We start from the raw sequence: 19,935 nt of genomic DNA, 5'->3' as shown, positions 1-19,935 counted from the left end.
AAATAGCATCTCAAACTATAGGTTTCAGACAACACACACCTACAAAAGACTATGAAACCTAGCTCATAAAAGCCGGAAATAGCAAACTACCCACCCCAAATTGTAGGTTTCAGACAACACACACCTATGAGAGACTCAAAAACCTAGCTCTTAACAACCAACATAGCAACACAAACTATAGGTTTCAGACAACACACACCTACAAAAGGCTATGAAACCTAGCTCATAAAAGCTAGAAATAGCAAACTACCCACCCCAAATTGTAGGTTTCAGACAACACATACCTATGAGAGACTAAGAAAAGGAGGGTACCTCTCAGCCTTCCCCTTGAGGCAGATCTCGTTTATTTCAGATTCTGATGATTTTTAGCTGTTCCTCTAAAATTGACCCACTCCTTCCCGCCACTCAGAAATGGAGGACCTAGGGGTCGCTGAGTTTCGTACTTGAGTTAAAATCCATTAAGTTTCGATTTTGAGCATTTTTGGTTTTTAAATTGACAAGACATTGAAGTATTTGCAAATACTAAACCCTTTTCTTTTTTTCTCCACCTTAGTAGGATCAAATTCGCAAATCATGCTACTATCTTTTTTCCAATGTTTAGGAAGAGGTGTATCGTCAACAAAAACAGAAAAAAAAACTGCTTTAAATTATATTATTACGATCAAACTCTCAAAACATGCTTGACTACATTATACGTTGCCAAGTTTAAAAAACCTCAACCTTAGTTTCATAACACCCATTATAGTGTGCCAACTTTTAAAGTATTCACATTTGAGTTTCTTGCGCAATTCAATGTATTTTTTCATTTATTTTTGTAGGGGTGAATGTACGCTTGAAATCTATTACACTTTTGACCAATATTCTTGTAGGCGTGAATGTATAGTTAAAAGTATCGTTCAAATCAGCACCTAGGTTACGTGTAAATACAGTGTCTCAAGCATGGGTTTTTCTTGCGCAATTCCAATGTATATTTTCATGTGTAATTCAAAACAACAGCAATTTCAATGTATATTTTCATGTGTAATTGAAATCAGCACTATCATTACTACTAACGTGGAAAGGCCCAAAGAATGCAGTGGCGATCGCCCTTATCAGAATGATGGCTCAGAGAATCATGGAGCCTGCTAAATTATCCACTGTATTCAGAAATCCATAATGAACTTTATCCAAATAAAAAAATCCAATCCAAATAAAATAGTCTATACACAGTCAATGTAACTAAAACCATTTTTTTTTCACAGGTAATTCTCTCAGCACACAAGAGGTCTTGGTTGAACGAATGCCTGAAAAAGAATCCCAAGAATCCCATGAAAAAGTCTTAGCTTCTTAAGTCTTAAAAAGTATTAAAGTCTTAAAAGTCTTGTGTCTAATGTGATTTGTCTGAATGGAAAGAAAAGATCAATCAGTGCTAATCACCAATTTTACTTCCTGTTTTATCTTTTTCCTTTTTTCCTTTCTTACCATGAATGTTTTTAATATTTTCTATCTTTTGTATTTTGCATCAGTGATTTATTTTTCTCAACTCTTGACTTGGCAATAATAGAGACTTTTTTTTACTAAGGATTTCTTAAGTCAATGACTTAACTTTTGATAGAGATACTCCCATTATTTCCAAAAGAGGGCAATTTCCTTCAGCTAACGTTTTAAACTTTATAAATAAAATTTATTCTAGGGAACAATAAACTTAATTTTTAGATTTTTCTGCATTAAATAATGTCTTTAATTATATTTTTGTTCATCTTATTTCATTTTATTCTTTTTCCAGTTTTCCTTTCTTACTATGATTAGTTTTTTTTACATATTTTCTATCTTTAATGTTTTGCATCATTTAATCTTTCTTATCAAGTCTTGACTTGGCAAAATTAAACTAAGTTAATCTACATACTCTAAGTTTCTTTAATTTTTCCTTTGCCCCCTCCTATAGGCAAATTTTTTAGGTCTAATGGACCCTTAAGCACTCCGTGGTAATTTAAAATTGACCTTCAAAGTCGTTCTTTATATATGGTACATAACCTGTTTGGTTAAGCTTGGTATACTACTACTACTACTACTACTACTACTGTTAAAAAGTCACCACAGCAGCCAGCCACCTGAGGCCAATACTAATAAGCACCCACCTCCTGCATTCCAATCTTTTAAAAGCAGCTCTCATTACAACCTCCCATGAAGTTCTCGCTTTCCTTAAATCTTTCTTTATATCATTCTCCCACCCCAACCACAGATGACCAACTTTCCGTTTTACCCTGTAAGGTTGGCCAAAAATGACAAGATGGCAGATGGTAAACTGCCATCTTTCCTCCACAGAGCGTGCCCTAGCCATCTCTCAACCTTTCTCTTGTTATAACCCTAGAAAGCGGGATTAAACTCTACTTTTCGTAGAACATACTCTTCAAAATACGGTCAGTCAGCTGGGTAGCCAGAATAATCCGTGGGCAATTTTGCTGTAAGACATCTAGCAAATTTTCACCCACTTTTCTGAATATCCATGCTTCAAGACTTTATTTGACCCCTAACATCACTGTAGCTTCCAATATTCCAGTCTTGGTTTGCAGACTTATCTTCCTGTTCTTTCAAACTTTTTTCAACTTTGAAAAAACATCCTGATCCTTAACTATTCTACTTTTATCATCTTCACTGCTCCCACCGTCTTAACTAGTAATACTACCATGGTAAGTGAAGCTGTCCACCTGATCATTTTTTTTGATACCTAACATCACCTTTTCATATTTACTTATTCCTAGCCTTAACGACTTATTCTTCTTAGCATTAATCTTTAAACCTATTAAAGCACCCTGAACTCGCAAAACCTTCAAAGGTTCATTCATTTGAGCTGGGTTAAACACACTTCCAATATATATTATAAATACACCGTATAAACATTTCAGTCTCACAGGAATTCTCAGTGTAAAACTTTTCTTACTGCTCTCTCCTCCAATTAAAATTTTCTTCTAAATTACGGACACCCCCCTCCTAAAAAATTAAAACTCCCAGGAAGTCCCAAATCGATAACCCAAGCCCTCCTCATGATATTGCATTTGAACTTATATATTATATAAGCACCATCAAAACACTTCAGTCTCACAGGAATTCTCAGTGTTAAACTTTTCTTACTGCTCCCTCCTCCGATTAAAATTTCATTCTAAATGAGAATCCTCCTGTCTCCCCCCAAAAAATTAGAACTCCTTGGATCTAACAACTCAATATCCCAAGCCGTTCCCATGATAGTGTAGTCAAGCTTATCATGAACTCGACAACAGGCTTTGTCTTTGGATTTTTCTCACTACTTCACCTTGGCTATTTTCTAGCTCCTCCTTCTAATACATTGTTATTATTTCTCACAAATTTTTTCTCTTCATTTCCTTATTAATTAAAACAAATCTACTGAAAGAGGGAGCCAACAATAAAACTTAAAACGAACAAAACATAAATTCTAACATAGAAATTCAACTAACATACCTAATTTCAAGAATTGAAATTCAAGTATTCAAATAAACATAATATATTTCAAGGCACATTCACACTCGTCCATATAAATATGGGATGAAAATTCGGCCAAATAAATATGGGATGGGGATTCTATCCCTTAAATTTAGTTTTTACGAAGACCGGAGTTGGACTAAATGTGTAATCAAGATGCTAAACAAAGCTGCCGTATCGAGGGAGAGTTAAGGGTTTTGACCCCCCCCCTCCCTGAAATTTTTTTCCAACTCGTAAGAACGTAACAAAAATGAATATAAACAGATTGTTGATGTGTTTTTTTTAGTTTTTTCGTCTCCCTGCCCGATTTTTTTATCCCCCCCCCCTGAAAAAAATCCTAGATACAGCCCTGACACTAAGATTGTGATATCTCATTTTCTGTCATTGCTTTATTTTAGTATTTTTACAAAATTTAAATATGATCACCGGCTAAAAAGCAAAGAATTTGATGTTTTTAATTTTTTTTTTTTTAATGATTGATGCAAGTTTGCCATTAATGCAAAAGTTTTTAATATTTTGCTTATGAAATTTATTAGTCTTCCTTGCCTGATTTATTAAAGTCATTATTTGAAGGGTAGGCATATTTCAACTGACAGATTTATTGCAGTCATTATTTTAACGATGAACATTCTTTGGCCAGAGCGAAGAAAAAATAACTTATTATTCAAAAGAGTATCGCTTCTGGATTCAAGGTCTATTAGCATGTCTCTTCCTAAAATAGAAAAGCTCTTGAATGGCTATTATATGTAGGAGATTAATGTGCAAATATAGTTAATGTACTTTCTTCATTTTCGATCCATGTTAAGACTGTTGTCTTCGGTTGTTGGTACACATGTAATTATCAATATGCAACATATAGCTGGCTGATTAGAAGCTAGTGATCCATTATTGTTTTAGTTAAGAGGAAGATTCCGACTAAACAAACTAAAAATTGCAAAAACCTAGGCAGAGTTTAGCTATTCCGTTGTTGAAGTTTCTATGTAAAGGATATATATATATATATATATATATATATATATATATATATATATATATATATATATATATATATATATATATATATATATATATATATATATATATATATATATATATATATATATATATATAAAGAACGATGTTGGCACAATGTTTTTTTTAGACCAGGGCACTTTATATCAAAGGAATTGTCGTAACAACGTCAAAAAGAGCACATTAGCTTAAGGGAATCACAGATATATTTACGGGGTAAAGGTTTTACAGATTGGACTAGGGAAGCAGTAAGATAAAAATGAAAAAATTAAAAAAAAAAAATTGTGGACTTACAATTACCAGACATTTTGGTTTTCTAAATATGGATTTAGTTTAAGATATTCTCTAAAAGAAAAAAGAGCTTAATATAAAAAATTATAGTTCGTTCCTGCCAAATCACGAAGGGATTCAGTCTCTTAGAACAACTTTTGAGATAAAGTTTAAACTTATTGGTGGTTTTTTGGAGGGGGAGGGTATTAAGACCTTGGATTTCAGTAGGGGGAGTGGACAAAGAAAAGCAAATCACATTTTCCTCAAATATATATAAGAGTTTTGGCAATTTGACCTCAAATTTGACTTGGGAGAAAGGCAGGGGTAAAGACACTTTTCGTGTCTGGGCAATCAGAATAACCTATATAGGATTTCCAGATAGCATATTTAGATAGTTTAAATTATCAGATAATATAAGGGTGGGGCAACGAGGTCTTCAACTTATCTGTGTGGAGGGGGAGGAGTGGCTAAAATTGTGGTCTCCAAGTATTAAGGTAAATCCAAAGATACTATTTGTTATAAGGTTTTCAAATTACTGTATCTGCAACGTCTCTGGAATGGCTTGAGGTATCAACTTTTGACGTCCAAGTAATGTTCAGTGGCTAAATGGTCCGTTTTTGGGGCCCATATTTTTTCAAAGTATCTTATCCCTTTGTGTTTGTTTGATCCATTGTATATGTCTACTAAGTTGCAAGCTGGTCGGCGAAGGAACAAACATGAGCCAATTTTTACGTCACGAATCAATACAACAAATAGTTTTTAATGGTTTCTGTTTCCATTGGGGTTCCCTATTTGTATGCCCTGTGAGTTTGGGCCAATTCCAGAAAACTAAATTTGTTGGCCTAGGTTCAGTTGTCAAATACTAGCTTGTCCTTATACTAGCTTCCACTTTGGTAACATTCCAAAAAATCTTAAACTGATGTTTCAGCCTAGTTTTAAATTTCAGCCTATGTCCTGTTTCCACCATTTTGATGGTTATTAACAATTTGTGGAAACTTATTAGCTGGGAATTAAGTTTGACAATATAAACAAATATCTCGAAATATAAAAAAAAGTCTTTAAATACCAACAAAAATCTCAGATTTCAAACAAGTATAATTAAGCAGCACAAAACTATAAAATATGGTGTTAGATAATGTGGTGTTAGTAAAATGTTGCTATTAAAATCTGTGAATCCTCTCTAATGTAAATCTGGCTATTAGTGCTATTACGGTTGCAAGACCTCATTAATTATTTTCTTCTACTGGTCAGTCTTCTTCAAAACTTTCCTTCTACTACGAACTTCTATTGCATGGTTAAGTGGTGGAATCTGTTGTGAGCATGGGTGCCCATAAGCTGAATTCCAGGGGGGGGGCAAACCTCATCTAATTGGCTATTTTAATGCTATATAATAGAAATCTCAGAAGAAAAATACAAAATAAGGCAGCATCATTCAGCCAGGAGGGGAGGGAGCCCCCCTTCACCCCCCATATGGGCGCCCATGATTGTGAGAAGTGATTAATTTTCTAGTTATTTCTGAATTGAAAAAAAAGGTGGCTAATCATTGTCCAATCTCACCATACTTAACGTATTAAATTTGTATTTCAACGTTATAACAAAGCCTACATATCAATTTGTTAATGAAACTAATGTATTCATCAAGTTACTGCATTGAAACTACAGCTACTGTATAAAGTTGTAACACTTTTAAATAAAGTATCGTTCTATTGTAACTTAGTTCCCGAAAATCCTGTCATAACAAAGGCTTTAAACTGGAACTTCTCTTGTGGGTGTAAATGACTGGAATAGAGAAGGAGCACGCGTAGCTTTGTTGGACTCAGACGGCTTAGGACTGCAAGGAGTCGAAAGTAATAGTAATACTCCAAGATTTTTACCCCAAAATGGATAAAATCCTTCCTGCAATTATTTTTTTTAAGTCTCTTTTTTAACTAAATTCTTAGTTTCAAATACAACACCTGAGAGTTTAAAGTGTATAAAGTCAGTGTAAAGAAATCAAAGAGTGGTTTAAAGTAAAGAAAATATTAAAAAATGTCGGAAAGGAAAAGAAAAAAGATATAAAAAGAAAAAAAGGAGCAAAAGAAGGAAAAAGAGACAATTAAAGGAAGAGAAGAAGACCAAAAGAAAGGGAAAGGGTGATAAGAGATGACAAACAATAAAACTTAAAAGAAGCTCCCACCTAGTAAATTTGGTATTATAAAGCTATAGCGTAGAAATCAATGGGTACTTGTGCATTATATGGTACACACAAAAGAAGTCAAGTTTGGTTAATACTAATGAAATGTAATAAAACCGTGTGAATATATAATAGTTTAGAAACAAATTTGGGCTATATATTTGCACATTAGGGGGGAGGGGGGTTGAGAAAAGCATAGTATATATTAAAACGTAACCCAACCTAACCTAGGTGCTCCCCCCCCCCTAAACCCTAATAAACAATAGTTTAAATATTGTAAATGCAATTTGCAATCACGCTTTGCCATCCATTTATCTCTTGCAAATACCCATTTGATGGGTTTCTAATAGTAGTTCCTTGTACAGTATATAGCGGTGTGTACCATAAAATGCACAAGTACCAATCAATGTAGCAAAGCATATGAGTAGAAGGCTATCTTATACTCCGACGAGTATAAGAATTTTTGGAAAAACAGAATTTTTCTCACTTAAAAAAACATGAATTTTCTCACTTTTATGGATGTTTCTTGGACGGTTATGTGTGTTGGTCAATTTATTTGATGTTTTTCATGGATGTGAACAGCAATTAATGTCTGTTTTATGTTTTTTGTCAGTGAGAATGAAAAAACAGGAACTTTCTCACATTTATGGATGTCAAAAGCAATTTATGTCTGTTTTATGGTTTCTGTCAGTGAGAATGAAAAAACAGGACCTTTATCACATTAATGTACGTCAAAAGCTATTTATGTCTGTTTTATGGTTCTTGTCAGTGATAATTAAAAAACATCGACGAGTACAGCAATTTATGGATGTTTTATGGTTTTTGTCAGTGAGAATGGAAAAACAGGAACTTTCTCACATTTATGGATGTTAACAGCAATTTATGTCTGTTTTATGGTTTTTGTCAGTGAGAATGAAAAAACCGGAACTTTCTCACATTTATGGATGTCAACAGCAATTTATGCCTGTTTTATGTTTTTTGTCAGTGAGAATGAAAAAAAAGGAACTTTCTCGCATTTATGGATGTCAACAGCAATTTATGTCTGTTTTATGGTTCGTTGTCAGTGAGAATGAAAAAACAGGAACTTTAGGCGAACCTAACCTGAGAAATTGATTTAGATAATTGGCGGGGGACTTATTGATTCACGAAGGGGAATTAAGAAACATTATGGCTTCTTTGATCTTTAGGCTAACCTAACCTGAGAAATTGATTTACATAATCTGCGGGGGAATTATTGATTCACGGAAGGGGAATTAAGAAACAAACATTATGGCTTATTTAATCTTAGGTCTGAGGGATAAACGTTCTTTAGGTCAGAGAGAAAAATTAATATTCTATATTTAAATAGGGCTTCATTGATCTTTAGCGTCAGGACTTAGAAATGACATCACTTGTTATCTTGGAATTATGCGGGAGTCTAAAGAAATAGAAATTCTATTTTTAAATACGGCTTCACTGAGCTTTAAGTCGGAGAGATAAATTGATATTCTAACGAAACCTTAATAGTGTAGCTAGGAACATTTATGAGATGAAGAGATTAACATAGGAAAGGGTTTCCTAGAAATTTGAAATGTGACAGCGCAGGGATGCCAAAAACAAAAAGAACACACAGAAATTAATTTTAGGGGATTATTTGGGTGAAACGGTTTTAAACATTTTAGGGAATTATTTCGGCGAAACAGTTAGAGACATTTCAAAAGATAATTTTAGAAAAGGTTTTAGAAGAGGTTTTGAGTGTGGTCGTTATAGTAAAAAAGTTCTATTTGAACAGTGTCGTGAGGTCTTCTACCCCAACCCCAAAGGGCCCCGATCGCCCTACCCCGACCCAAAGGGCCCCGATCGCCCTACCCCAACCCCAAAGGGCTTCGATCCCCCCACCGCAACCCTGAAGGAAGCCCCCAGCCCCAAAGATCCCCCGGGCTCCCAAAGGAATCTCGGTACCCCTTCCCCCATTTTTTAAAATAATTTTGATTTTTTTAACATGGTATTTTTTTAAACTTTTTTAAGTATCTTAAAATTACATGAAATATACTTAATGCTCTACCAATTCTCCTCTGTGCTTGTTCATAGACACGACGCGGCTTTCCCATTAGTACTTTATGGCAGGTTATCGAAACTACTTAGTTTAATGCGTGCATTAAATTAGTATTTTTTACGCAGTGGAAGGATAAACACACAATTCATATCTGTAAGAAAGTGAAGATGAATTATTCGATGAAAGTATGTGCACATGAAAAAATCATCGTCGTGTTGAATGCTGACAAGGAGAAATACCTGAACTATGAAACGAGTGCAAGTGGTAACACTATTGGAAATGTATGCATGCGTTGTTATGACAGCGAGAAGTTAGATTCCTTTGGAGTACCCAAGAATTTCCATCATGCAAACGGTGGATATGCGAGATTAACATTACCAGAGAAAGTAGTACTCAAAGAGAATGCCAACGTAAAAATAATAGTTGATGAAGAGGGACAACTTCTAGCTAATGGTTCTGGTAGCATGTTAGCCGTTGATAGATCTTATCGATATCTTTCCAGTGTTAGCATTCGAATGAAAGCAAAGGGAAAAAGAAGGCATGCATACAGCTGCACCAACATCATAAATCATATCTTGTCAATATGTCAAAACTGCTATCTATGTAAAAATAATGTGACAATAGACAGTGAAATCGTAGGCAGAATAAAACGGACATTAGCAGACAATATCATCAATGAATATAAAGATGAATTGACGGAAAGTGAAGCGCAAGGGTACTAATAATGTATAATAATGTATTTAACGTATTTTTATATTAATATTCTACATGTCATTATTTCATTAAAAATATCTTATGCATTATTTTGTTAAGTGTTGATTATTTTTAGGGTATGCTAGAACGTCAACCGTTCAGAATATCTATTAAAAGGGTCAGAGATGTAAGAAAAAGAATTTTTAGAGATAAAGATACTACTAGCAGGCTCAATTTTTCATAGAAGATAGAAAAGTTCATGATCTCTTCTGAATTTTACCAAAGAACAGAATTCAGTTCTAATTTCTCAAGAGAAAACAAAAATCTTCCACTTCAGTTCTTTATTTCACAAAGACATAAAGAAATTTAAACTTCAATTCTAAATTTTTCGGTGGAAGATAGAAAAAGTAATACCATACTTATGAATATTTTCACGGAAGATAAAAAGTTCTAGTCCAATTTAAAATTTTCTCAATGAAGTGAAGAAAAAGTTCAAGATTTCTTCTGAATTTTACCAAAGAACACAATTCAATTCTAATTTCACCAGATAAAATAAAAATCTTCCACTTCATTTCTTTATTTCACAAAGACATAAAGAAATTTAAAGTTCAATTCTAAATTTTTTGGTGGAAGATAGAAAAAGTAATACCATACTTGTGACTATTTTCCAGGAAGATGAAAAGTTCTAGTTCAATTTAAAATTTTCTCAACGAAGTGAAGAAAAGTTCAAGTTCTCTACGGAATTTTACCAAAGAACACAATTCAATTCTAATTTCTACAGAGAAAATAAAAATCTTCCACTTAAGTTCTTTATTTCACAAAGACATAAAGAAATTTAAAGTTCAATTCTAAATTTTTCGGTGGAAGATAGAAAAAGTAATACCATACTTGTGAATGTTTTCCTGGAAGATAAAAAGTTCTAGTTCAATTTAAAATTTTCTCAACGAAGTTAAGAAAATTTCAAGTTCTATACTGAATTTTAAAAAAGAACACAATTCAATTCTAATTTCTACGGAGAAAACAAAAATCTTCCACATCAGTTATTTATTTCACAAAGACATAAAGAAATTTAAATTTCAATTCTAATTCTCCGATGTAAGATGGAAAAAGTAATACCATACTTGTGATTATTTTCAGGGAAGATAAAAAGTTCTAGTTCAATTTAAAATTTTCTCAACGAAGTGAAGAAAAGTTCAAGTTCTCTACTGAATTTTGCCAAAGAACACAACTCAATTCTAATTTCTCCAGAGAAAATCAAAAGCTTCCACTTAAGTTCTTTTTTTCAAAAAGGCTACAAGATAGACTGAGTACAAGACTAAATTTTTTCAATGACAGAGGGGAAGCGCGAGTCTATACATCTGTACATCGTCACGGAAGATAAAAAGATCTAGAGCAATTACAGATAATACCCGTGTTGTGAAGAAGAAGACTATATCCCGACCGGATTTTACACAAAGAACACAGTTCAATTCTAATTTCACGAGAGAAAATAAAAATTTTCCACTTAAGTTCTTTATTTCACAAAGACATAAAGAAATTTAAAGTTCAATTCCAAATTTTTCGGTGGAAGATAGAAAAAGTAATACCATACTTGTGAATATTTTCCCGAAGAGATGAAAAATTTAAAATACTGTTCCAAATTTTTCAAAGAAGATAAAAAAGTTCAATTTCTCTTTGAAATTTTACCAAAAAACATAATTCAATTCTAATTTCTCCAGAGTAAATAAAAATCTTCCACGTCAGTTCTTTATTTCACAAAGACATAAAGAAATTTAAAGTTCTATTCTAAATTTTTCGATGGGAGATATAAAAAGTAATACCATACTTCTGAATATTTTCCCGTAAGAGAAAAAGTTCTTGTTCAATTTAAAAATTTCTCAACGAAGTGAAGAAAAATTCAAGTTCTCTTCTGAATTTTACCAGAGAACACAATTCAATTCTAATTTCACCAGTAAAAATATAAATCTTCCACTTACGTTCTTTATTTCACAAAGACATAAAGAAATTTAAAGTTCAATTCTAAATTTTTCGGTGGAAGACAAGAAAAAGCAATGCCGTACATGTGAATTTTTTCATGGAAAATAAAAAGTTCTAGTTCAATTTAAAATGTTCTCGACAAAGTGAAGTAAAGTTAAACTTCTTATCTAAATTTTAACAGAGAATAAAATTTAAATCTATTTTAACCAGAGAAAATATAAATCTTCCGCTTCAGTTCTATATTTCACAAAGACATAAAGAAATTTAAAGTTCAATTCTAAATTTTTGGTGGAAGATAGAAAAAGTAATACCATACTTGTGAATATTTTCACGGAAGATAAAAAGTTGTATTTCAATTTAAAATTTTCTCAACGAAGTGAAGAAAAGTTCAAGTTCTCTACTGAATTTTACCAAAGAACACAATTCAATTCTAATTTCTCCAGAGAAAACAAAAATCTTCCACTTAAGTCCTTTATTTTACAAAGACATAAAGAAATTTAAAGTTCAATTCTAAATTTTTCGGTGGAAGATAGAAAAAGTAATACCATACTTGTGAATGTTTTCGCGGAAGATAAAAAGTTCTAGTTCAATTTAAAATTTTCTCAACGAAGTGAAGAAAATTTCAAGTTCTCTACTGAATTTTAAATAAGAACACAATTCAATTCTAATTTCTCCAGAGAAAATAAAAATCTTCCACTTAAGTTCCTTATTCCACAAAGACATAAAGAAATTTAAAGTTCAATTCTAATTTTTCGGTGGAAGATAGAAAAAGTGATACAATACTTGTGAATATTTTCACGGAAGATAAAAAGTTCTAGTTCAATTTAAAATTTTCTCAATGAAGTGAAGAAAAGTTCAAGTTCTCTACTGAATTTTACCAAAGAACACATTCAATTCTAATTTCTCCAGAGAAAATAAAAATCTTCCACTTAAGTTCTTTATTTCACAAAGACATAAAGAAATTCAAATTAAAATTCTAAATTATTCGGTGTAAGATAGAAAAAGTAATACAATACCTGTGATTATTTTCCCTGAAGATAAAAATTTCTAGTTCAATTTTAAATTTTCTCAATGAAGTGAAGAAAAGTTCAAGTTCTCTTCTAAATTTTCTCAGTGAAAAAGAAATTAGTTATTGATCATTTCCTATTTTTCCAAATAATATAAAAATTTTCCACTTTAGTTCAGATCTGTCTCGAAGAGATGAAAAATTTAAAATACTGTTCGAAATTTTTCACAGAAGATAAAAAAGTTCAAGTTCTCTTCGGAATTTTACCAAAGAACACAATTCAATTCTAATTTCTCCAGAGAAAACAAAAATCTTCCACTTCAGTTCTTTATTTCACACAGACATAAAGAAATTTAGAGTTCAATTCTAAATTTTTCGGTGGAAGATAGAATAAGTAAAACCATACTTGTGAATATTTTCACGGAACATAAAAGCTTCTAGTTCAATTTTTAATTTTCTCAACAAAGTGAAGAAAAGTTCAAGTTCTCTACTAAATTTTACCAAATAACACAATTCAATTCTAATTTATCCATAGAAAATAAAAATCTTCCACTTCAGTTCTTTATTTCACAAGGACATAAAGAAATTTACAGTTCAATTCTAAGTTTTTCACTGGAAAATAGAAAAAGTAATACCATACTTGTGAATATTTTCCCGGAAGATAAAAAGTTCTAGTTCAATTTAAACTTTTCTCAAAGAAGTGAAGAAGAATACAAGTTCTCTTCTGAATTTTACCAAAGAACACAATTCAATTCTAATTTCACCAGAGAAAATAAAAATCCTCCACATCAGTTCTTTATTTCAAAAAGACATAAATAAATTTAAAGTTCAATTCTAAATATTTAGGTGGAAGATAGAAAAAGTAATACCATAATTGTGAATATTTTCACGCAAGATAAAAAGTTCTAGTTCAATTAAAAATTTTCTCAACGAAGTGAAGAAAAGTTCAAGTTCTCTACTGAATTTAGCCGAAGAACACAATTCAATTCTAATATCTCCAGAGAAAAAAAAAATCTTCCACTTAAGTTCTTTATTTTACATAGAAATATAGAAATTTAGAGTTCAATTCTAAATTTTACGTTGGAAGAGAGACAAAGTAATACCATACTTGTGAATATTTTCACGGAAGAAAAAAAGTTCTAATTCAATTCAAAATTTTCTCAACGAAGTGAAGAAGAATTCAAGTTCTTTTCTGAATTTTACAAAAGAACACAGTTCAATTCTAATTTCACCAGAGAAAATAAAAATCTTCCCTTAAGTTCTTTATTTCACAAAGACATAAAGAAATTTAAAGTTCAATTCCAAATTTTTCGGTGGAAGATAGAAAAAGTAATACCATACTTGTGAATATTTTCTCGAAGAGAGAAAAATTTTAAAATACTGTTCCAAATTATTCGCAGAAGATAAAAAAGTTCAAGTTCTCTTCGGAATTTTACCAAAGAACATAATTCAATTCTAATTTCTCCAGAGAAAACAAAAATCTTACACTTCAGTTCTTTATTTAACAAAGACATAAATAAATTTAAAGTTCAATTCTAAATTTTTCGGTGGAAGATAGAAAAATTAATACCATAATTGTGAATATTTTCCCGGAAGATAAAAAGTTCTAGTTCAATTTAAAATTTTCTAAACGAAGTGAAGAAGAATTCAAGTTCTCTTCTGAATTTTACTAAAGAGCAAAATTCAATTGTAATTTAACCAGAGAAAATAAAAATATTACACTTCAGTTCTCTATTTCACACATACACAAATAAAATTAAAGTTCAATTATATATTTTTAGGTGGTAGATAGAAAAAGTAATACCATAACTGTGAATATTTTCACGGAAGATAAAAAGTTCTAGTTCAATTTAAAATTTTCTCAACGAAGTAAAGAAAAGTTCAACTTCTCTACTGAATTTTACCAAAGTACACAATTCAATTCCAATTTCTCCAGAGAAAACAAAAATCTTCCACTTAAGTTCTTCATTTTACAAAGTCATAGAGAAATTTAGAGTTCAATTCTAAATTTTTCGGTGGAAGATAGAAAAAGTAATACCATACTTGTGAATATTTTCCCGGAAGATAAAAAGTTCTAGTTCAATTCAAAATTTTCTCAACGAAGTGAAGAAGAATTCAAGTTCTTTTCTGAATTTTACAAAAGAACACAGTTCAATTCTAATTTCACCAGAGAAAATAAAAATCTTCCACTTAAGTTCTTTATTTCACAAAGACATAAAGAAATTTAAAGTTCAATTCCAAATTTTTCGGTGGAAGATAGAAAAAGTAATACCATACTTGTGAATATTTTCCCGAAGAGATGAAAAATTTCAAATACTGTTCCAAATGTTTCGAAGATGATAAAAAATTTCAAATTCTCTTCGGAATTTTACCAAAGAACATAATTCAATTCTAATTTCTCCAAAGTAAACAAAAATCTTCCACTTCAGTTCTTTATTTCACAAAAACATAAAGAAATTTAGAGTTCAATTATAAATTTTTCGATTGAATATAGAAGAAGTAATAACATACATGTTAATATTTTCCCTGAATATAAAAAGTTCTAGTTAATTTTAAAATTTTCTCAACGAAGTGAAGAAAAATTCAAGTTCTTTTATGAATTTTACCAAAGAAGAAATTTCAATTCTAATTTCACAAGAGAAAATAAAAATCTTCCACTTAAGTTCTTTATTTCACAAAGACATAAAGAAATTTAAAGTTCAATTATAAATTTTTCGGTGGAAGATAGAAAAAGTAATACCATACTTGTGAATATTTTCACGGAAGATAAAAAGTTCTAGTTCAATTTAAAATTTTCTCAACGAAGTGAAGAAAAGTTCAAGTTTTCTACTAAATTTTACTAAAGAACATAATTCAATTCTAATTTATCCAGAGAAAACAAAAATCTTCCACTTAAGTTCTCCATTTTACAAAGACATAAAGAAATTTATAGTTCAATTCTAAATTTTTCGGTGGAAGATAGAAAAAGTAATACCATACTTGTCAATATTTTCATGGAAGATAAAAAGTTCTAATTCAATTCCAAATTTTCTCAACAAAGTGAAGAAGAATTCAAGTTCTCTTCTTAATTTTAGCAAAGAATACACTTCAATTCTAATTTCCCCAGATAAAATAAAACTCTTTCACTTCAATTCTTTGTTTCACAAAGACACAAAGAAATTTAAAGTTCAATTCTAAATTTTTCGGTGGAAGATAGAAAAAGTAGTACCATACTTGTGAATATTTTCTCGAAGAGATGAAAAATTTAAAATACTGTTCCAAATTTTTCACAGAAGATAAAAAATTTCAAGTTCTCTTCGGAATTTTGCCAAAGAACACAATTCAATTCTAATTTCTCCAGAGAAAATAAAAATCTTCCACTTCAGTTCCTTATTTCACAAAGACATAAAGAAATTTCGAGTTCCATTCTAAATTTTTCGGTGGAAGATAGAAAAAGTAATACCATACTTCGGAATATTTTCCTGGAAGATAAAAAGCTCTAATTCAATTTAAAATTATCTCAAAGAAGTGAAGAAAAATTCAAGTTCTCTTCTAAATTTTATCAAAGAACAATATTCAAATCTAATTTAACCAGAGAAAATCATATTCTCCAGATTAAGTTATATATTTAAAAAAAACATAAATAAATTTATATATAAAGTATAAAAATTTAGTAGGAAACAAGAAAAGTAATAACAAAATTTTGAATATTTTCCCTGAATAAAAAAAGTTATAGTTAAATTAGAAATTTTCTCAAGGAAGTGAAGAAAAATTCAAGTTCTCTTCTGAATTTTACCAAAGAACACAATTCAATTCTAATTTCACCAGAGAAAATAAAAATCTTACACTTCAGTTCTATATTTCACAAAGACATAGAGAAATTTAAAGTTCAATTCTAAATTTTTCGGTGGAAGATAGAAAAAGTAATACCATACCTGTGAATATTTTCTCGAAAAGATGAAAAATTTAAAATACTGTTCCAAATTTTTTACAGAAGATAAAAAAGTTCATGTTCACGTCGGAATTTTACAAAAGAACACATTTCAATTCTATTTTCTCCAGAGAAAATAAAAATCTTCCACTTAAGTTCTTTATTTCACAAAGACATAAAGAAATTTAAAGTTTAATTCTAAATTTTTCGGTGGAAGATAGAAAAAGTAATACCATACTTGTTAATATTTTCCCGGAAGATAAAAATTTCTAGTTCAATTTACAATTTTCTCAATGAAGTGAAAAAAAGTTCAAATTCTCTTCTGAATTTTACTAAAGAACACAATTCAAATCTAATTTCACCAGAGAAAATAAAAATCTTCCACTTCAGTTCTTTATTTCACAATGACATAAAGAAATTTAAAGTTCAATTCTAAATTTATCGGTGGAAGATAGAAAAAGTAATACCATACTTGTGAATATTTTCACGGAAGATAAAAAGTTCTAATTCAATTTACAATTTTCTCAACGAAGTGAAGAAAAGTTCAAGATCTCTTCTGAATTTTACCAGAGAACACAATTCAATTCTAATTTCACCAGAGAAAATAAAAATCTTCCACTTCAGTTCTATATTTCACATAGACATAAATAAATTTAAAGTTCAATACTAAATTTTTCGGTGGAAGATAGAAAAAATAATACCATACCTGTGAATATTTTCTCGAAGAGATGAAAAATTTAAAATACTGTTCCAAATTTTTCACAGAAGATAAAAAAGTTCAAGTTCTCTTCGGAATTTTACCAAAGAACACAATTCAATTCTAATTTCTCCAGAGAAAATAAAAATCTTCCACTTAAGTTCTTTATTTCACAAAGACATAAAGAAATTTAAAGTTCAATTCTAAATTTTTCGGTGGAAGCTAAAAAAAAGTAATACCATACTTGTGAATATTTCCCGGAAGATAAAAAGTTCTAGTTCAATTTACAATTTTCTCAACGAAGTGAAGAAAAGTTCAAGTTCTCTTCTCAATTTTACTAAAGAACACAATTCAATTCTAATTTCACCAGAGAAAATAAAAATCTTCCGCTTCAGTTCTTCATTTCACATGGACATAAAGAAATTTAAAGTTCAATTCTAAATTTTTCGGTGGAAGATAGAAAATGTAATACTATACTTGTGAATATTTTCCCTGAAGATAAAAAGTTCTAGTTCAATTTAAACTTTTTTCAAGGAAGTGGAGAAGAATTCAAGTTCTCTTCTGAATTTTACCAAAGAACACAATTCAATTCTAATTTCACCAGAGTAAATAAAAATCTTCCACTTCAGTTCTATATTTCACAAAGACATAAAGAAATTTAAAGTTCAATTCTAAATTTTTCGGTGAAAGATAGAAAAAGTAATACCATACTTGTGAATATTTTCACGGAAGATAAAAAGTTCTAGTTCTATTTAAAATTTTCTCAACGAAGTGAAGAAAGTTAAAGTTATATAATGAATTTTACTAAAGAACAAAATTCAATTCTAATTTCTCCGGATAAAAAAAAAATTTTCAACCTAAGTTCTATATTCTACAAAGACATAAACAAATTTAGAGTTCAATTCTAAATTTTTAGATGGAAGATGGAAAAATTAATAACATACTTGTGAATATTTTCACGGAAGATAAAAAGTTCTAGTTCAATTTAAAATTTTCTCAACGAAGTGAAGAAAAATTCAAGTTCTCTTTTGAATTTTACCAAAGAACACAGTTCAATTCTAATTTCACCAGAGAAAATCAAAATCTTCCACTTCAGTTCTATATTTCACAAAGATAAAGAAATTTAAAGTTCAATTCTAAATTTTTACGTGGAAGAAAAAAAAAGTAATACCACAATTGTGAATATTTTCTCGAAGAGATGAAAATTTTAAGATAATGTTCTAAATTTTTCACAGAAGATACAAAAGTTCAAATTCTCTTCGGAATTTAACCAAAGAAAATCACTCAATTCTAATTTCTCCAGAGAAAACAAAAATCTTACACTTCAGTTCTTTATTTCACAAAGACATAAAGAAATTTAAAGTTCAATTCTAAATTTTTCGGTGGAAGATAGAAAAAGTAATACCATACTTGTGATTATTTTCCCGGAAGATAAAAAGTTCTAGTTCAATTTAAAATTTTCTCAATGAAGTGAAGAAAAATTCAAGTTCTCTTCTGAATTTTACCAAAGAACACAATTCAATTCTAATTTCACCAGAGAAAATCAAAATCTTCCATTTAAGTTCTTTATTTCACAAAGACAATGAAATTTTAAGTTAAATTCTAAATTTTCTGTGGAAACAACAAAAAGTAATAGCAAACTTTTGAATATTTTCCCTGACGATGAAAAGTTATAGTTCAAATTACAATTTTCTCAACGAAGTGAAGAAAAATTCAAGTTCTCTTCTGAATTTTACCAAAGACCACACTTCAATTCTAATTTCACCAGAGAAAATAAAAATCTTGCACTTCAGTTCTATATTTCACAAAGACATAAAGAAATTTAAAGTTGAATTCTAAATTTTTCAGTGGAAGATAGAAAAAGTATTACCATACCTGTGAATCTTTTCTCGAAGAGATGAACAATTTAAAATACTGTTCCAAATTTTTCACAGAAGATAAAAAAGTTCAAGTTCTCTTCGGAATTTTACCAAAGAACACAATTCAATTATAATTTCTACAGAAAAAATAAAAATCTTCCACTTCAGTTCTTTATTTCCCAAAGACATAATGAAATTTAAAGTTTAATTCTAAATTTTTTGGTGGAAGATAGAAAAAGTAATACCATACTTATTAATATTTTCCCGGAAGATAAAAAGTTCTAGTTCAATTTACAATTTTCTCAACGAAGTGAAGAAAAGTTCAAGTTCTCTTCTGAATTTTACTAAAGAACAAAATTCAATTCTAATTTCACCAGAGAAAATAAAAATCTTCCACTTCAGTTCTCTATTTCTCAAAGACATAAAGAAATTTAAAGTTCAATTCTAAATTTTTCGGTGGAAGATAGAAAAAGTAATACCATACTTGTGAATATTTTCACGGAAGATAAAAAGTTCTAGTTCAATTTAAAATTTTCTCAACGAAGTGAAGAAAAGTTCAAGATCTCTTCTGAATTTTACCAAAGAACACAATTCAATTCTAATTTCACCAGAGAAAATAAAAATCTTCCACTTCAGTTCTATATTTCACAAAGACATAAAGAAATTTAAAGTTCAATTCTAAATTTTTCGGTGGAAGATAGAAAAAGTAATTCCATACCTTTGAATATTTTCTTGAAGAGATGAAAAATTTAAAATACTGATCCAAATTTTTCACAGAATATAAAAAAGTTCAAGTTCTCTTCGGAATTTTGCCAAAGAACACAATT

At 30.1% G+C, this 19,935-nt stretch overlaps 1 protein-coding gene across 2 annotated transcripts in view; it reads left to right on the top strand.

Annotated features, from left to right (window-relative positions):
- LOC148953615 (uncharacterized) overlaps window positions 1-19,935 on the top strand; it is a 307,085-nt gene that overhangs the window by 85,625 nt on the left and 201,525 nt on the right. Inside the window, exon 2 of one of the 2 annotated variants that reach the window (XR_016141658.1) lies at window positions 1,242-1,643. The exons of the other annotated variant lie outside the window; for it this stretch is intronic. The gene's annotated coding sequence lies outside the window, so the exon portion shown is untranslated. Of the gene's footprint in view, window positions 1-1,241; window positions 1,644-19,935 lie in introns of those variants that run through there. 2 annotated transcript variants of the gene reach the window in all.

The sequence above is a fragment of the Artemia sp. Qi Xiang Cuo genome, chromosome 4 (genome assembly GCF_049724085.1).
Source record: "Artemia sp. Qi Xiang Cuo chromosome 4, ASM4972408v1, whole genome shotgun sequence".
Lineage (NCBI taxonomy): Eukaryota > Metazoa > Arthropoda > Branchiopoda > Anostraca > Artemiidae > Artemia > Artemia sp. Qi Xiang Cuo.
Note: the sequence above shows the minus strand (reverse complement) of the source record. Positions and strands in the feature narration are given on the sequence as shown.